Here is a 3,826-nt window from a genome sequence, read left to right as displayed (position 1 = left end):
AGGATCCCAAAGGATGGAGCGGCCTTGCTTCTCCAGTGCGGAGGGTGCCCCCGGCCGAGTGGGAAGAGCAAACCTGCTTTTGGGGGAGAATGTGGGGCTGTGGGGGAAAGAGGGGTCCCTGGATCAGAAGGAGAGGCCCTTTCCGAGGGAGGCAGAGGCTAGGGGTTCAGACCACTGTTGCCAACAAGCCTCAAAGATATTCCTCGGGATGTTTTACCAAAATCCCCAGAATTCTCCAATATTACTTGGAATATTCAGTCAAAATCTCCGAAAAGTCCCCATAAAGTTAATGTGGCAGATCTTTTGCAAATAAATGTAAACATAATTGAATAAAAAATAATTGTAACTTATTTCAACTCTCAAAATTGCCATTGAACCAACCAAAGAATCTTTCAGTCCTTCTAATGCTTTTAAGATATTTCTTTTGGCATGAAGGGGGTGTTAAAAATAATTCTATTTGTATTGAAAATGTTCAGATGTGTCTATTATTATTATTATTATTATTATTATTATTATTATTATTATTGTCCTTTATTTATAAAGCGCTGTAAATTTACACAGCGCTGTACATACAATCTTATAATTGGACGGTTCCCTGCCCTCAGGTTTACAATCTAAAAAGACACGACACAAAAGGAGAAGGGAGTGGTGGTGGGGACATATAAAATACATAGCAATACAGGAAATGATTCAATAAAACAGACACCAAAAGAACATCAAATAGCAAGTGACAATTATGCAATGCCTGGGAAGGCTTCTCTGAACAGGATGGTCTTCAACTCTGTTTTGAAGCTAGTTAAAGAAGTGATGGCTCTTGCTTGTGGGGGAAGAAGGTTCCAGGATTGAGGGGCAGCAAGTGAAAAGGGGCGAATCCGGGATGGGGCAGAAGAAATCCTGGGCTGAGACAGCAGACCTTGACTACCAGAACGGAGGGCCCGAGTGGGAAGGTGAGGAGAAAGAAGGTCTGATAAGTAAGGAGGGGCCAGTCCATGGAGGGCTTTAAACGTCAATTGTTAACTAGAGTTTAAAATAGTTCCTGTTGGAGGCCAGAAAGCCTAGGCCTGGAAGAAGAAGTGCTCAAGGACATTGAGACAAAATATAAACAAAATTATGTTATTGTTATGCTCTTGTGTTACATGGGGACTTCATGGGAAAGAGCTGTGTCCACTTGGTGGGAATGTTGATCTTTTGGGAGAACAAAGGCCTGTTACAGACTGCCAAAATAAAGCTGCTTCGGGTCTCTTTGGAGGTATGCTGTTTAAATGATGCATGGGTCCTAAGAGTCCAGAGGTCACGCCAAAGCCACACTCCATTCCTAAGCACTGGAGTGCAGCTTTGGTGCAGCTTCTGGATTCTTAGGATGCATGCATCATTTAAACAGCATACCTCCAAAGAGACCCGAAGCAGCTTTATTTTGGCAGTCTGTAACTGGCCAAAGACTAATGTCATGTTCAGGTTTCTTTTCTTCTAGCATGGACACTGAAAGGGAAAGATGTATAGTAGTCTGCTGTGAAAGTGTAAATAGCAACAAAGTCAATAAACCCTCATTTGAGTGAAAATCTGTGTTGAAGTTACTTTGTTCCTGAGTTCCAGAGAAGACTGTATCTGTTCCAGTTGGTACCAGTTCAAACCACCGGCAGCAAGAGACATCACCCATAACAAAGAGTTTTTCTAACAGGGGGTCCAGGAAGCTTTGTGCCAAATAGAAACGTGTTAGGCTGCATCTACACTGCAGAAATAATCAAGTTTGACACCCCTTTAACTGCCCTGGCTCAGTGCTAGGGAATGCTGGGCATTCTAGTTTTGTGAGACATTTAACCTTCTCTGTCAGCAGACTCTGGTGCGACAAGAAACTACAATTCTCAGGATTTCATAGCACTGGGCCAAAGCAGTTAAAGCAGTGCCAAACGGGTTCATTTTGAGATTGCAGTTACTGCCAAAGTGGCACCAAACAGCATGATTTCTACAATGCAGATGCACTCTTAGGCTGCATCCACACTGCAGAAATAATCCAGTGTGACACCGCTTTAACAGCCATGGCTCCATGCTATGGAATCCTGGGATTTCTAGTTTCTTGTGTGCCAGAGCTCCCTGACAGAGAAGGCAATGCCTTACAAAACAATTCCCAGAACACCTTAATCTGAGGCAGTGAAGCTAACAAAATAATATTTGGCCCCTTCAAACATTTAAAACTATTTCTTTTGGCATAAAATTTTGCGGGCGCTGCTTTGAAGTGGCTGCAAGCTACATATCCCAAGATCCCATAGCAGGAGCCATGGAAGTTAAAACGGTATGAAACTGGATTGTCTCTGGAGGGAAGATGCAGCCAGAGTTGGGTCCAAGAGACATTGCAGAAATAATCCAGTTCAGTGCCAGGGAACCCTGGGAACTGTAGTTTTGTGAGACATGGAGCCTTCTCTGTCATACAGAGCTCTGGTGCCACAACAAACTACAATTCCCAGGATTCCCTAGCACTGAAACAGGGCACTTAAAGCAGTCTGGATTATTTCTGCAGTGTGTTTTGGACCTTAGTTATTAAAACGCTCAAGGTCCAATCCATACTGCAGAAGTAATCCAATCTGAGATTGCTTTAACTGCCCTGGCTCAGTGCTAGGGAATTCTGGGAATTGTAGTTGTGTTCTCAAAGGGGACAGAGAAAGTGGAGGCCTCAGATTGCTAAGGATGCTGGGGGGGGGGAGAGAGTCCATCAAGGGAGAAAGAGCGAAGCCCTCAGATTCCTAGAGAGTCATGCAAGGGAAAGAGAGGAGCGGCCTCAGGTTCCTAGAGAGCCCCAAGGGAGCTGAGAGAATACAGAGCTCCGATTCCTAGAGGGTCCTCCAAAAGAGAGAGAGAAGATTCAGATTCCTAGAGAGTCTCCCAAGGGGAGAGAGAACGGAGAGCCCAGGTTCCTAGAGAGTCCCCAAAGAGGCCTTAGAGCCGAGGCTCAGATTCCTAGGGAGTCCGCGAAGGAGGAGAGAGCAGAGAGGTCTGAGATTCCTAGAGAGGCAGGGAAAGTGTTTGGAAAGGCCTGGTGTTTGTGGGAGAGAGAGAGAGAGAGGAGGAGGTGGGAAGGGAGTGGGTCCCCCTCCTCTATGGGGCCTCTGTGGGGGGAGTCGGAGGGGCCATGGGTCCTTGGAAAGAGAGAGCGAGAAAGCTCTTTGGGATGAAGGGAGATGCAGCCCTTGAGGAGGAAGAAGGGGACGGGAGGGATGGAGAGGATGGGGTCCCTTCTAGGAATGGAGGGAAGCTCTGCTCCCGAGAGAGAAAGAGAGAGAGAGAGGTTGGGAAGAGGGGGATGATGATGGGAGCCCCATGGAGGCCTGGCTTCTAGGGCAGGAGGAAGCGCTGCCCTCCTTCGCCCTCTTTCTCTCCAGGGAAAGGGAATGGCAATGGAGGAGCCCCTCTACATCCCCAGCCTCCCCTCCTCCTCCTCCCTCTCTCCCAGGACCCTCATGGAAAGGGGGAAGAGGGCAGTTTCCATGGGGAGCCCCTCTCCCTATCTCCCCTTCCTTTCTCTTCCATGGGGCACAAGGGGAGAGGGCCTTTCTTCCTGGGGCTGCTGGGGGGGGGTCTCTCCTCCTCACAAGGAGACCCAAAGAGAGAGGCTCTTTTGGGCTCCCTGAATGGAGAAGAGCCCCAGGAGAGAAAAAGGGGAGGGAAGGAAGGCCATCCTGTGCCCCCTTCATCACTCCTCCACAAACACAAATACAACCAGCATTAAGAAAATAAACACAGGAAAATACTCTCTCTGATGGATGTTTAGAGAATGTATCTCTTAATGAATATAGGAAGGAGAACTGGAGGCACAATGTTTCCTAGCCCTCTT

At 47.3% G+C, this 3,826-nt stretch overlaps 1 long non-coding RNA gene across 1 annotated transcript in view; it reads left to right on the top strand.

The window, feature by feature from the left end:
• Window positions 1–2,743: 2,743 nt before the first annotated feature.
• The window catches only part of LOC121923067, a 2,016-nt gene continuing 933 nt past the window's right edge, over window positions 2,744–3,826 (top strand). Inside the window, exon 1 of the long non-coding RNA XR_006102295.1 lies at window positions 2,744–3,064. This is a non-coding gene — a long non-coding RNA (uncharacterized LOC121923067). The remainder of the gene's footprint in view (window positions 3,065–3,826) is intronic.

The sequence above is a fragment of the Sceloporus undulatus genome, chromosome 2, assembly GCF_019175285.1.
Source record: "Sceloporus undulatus isolate JIND9_A2432 ecotype Alabama chromosome 2, SceUnd_v1.1, whole genome shotgun sequence".
Lineage (NCBI taxonomy): Eukaryota > Metazoa > Chordata > Lepidosauria > Squamata > Phrynosomatidae > Sceloporus > Sceloporus undulatus.
Note: the sequence above shows the minus strand (reverse complement) of the source record. Positions and strands in the feature narration are given on the sequence as shown.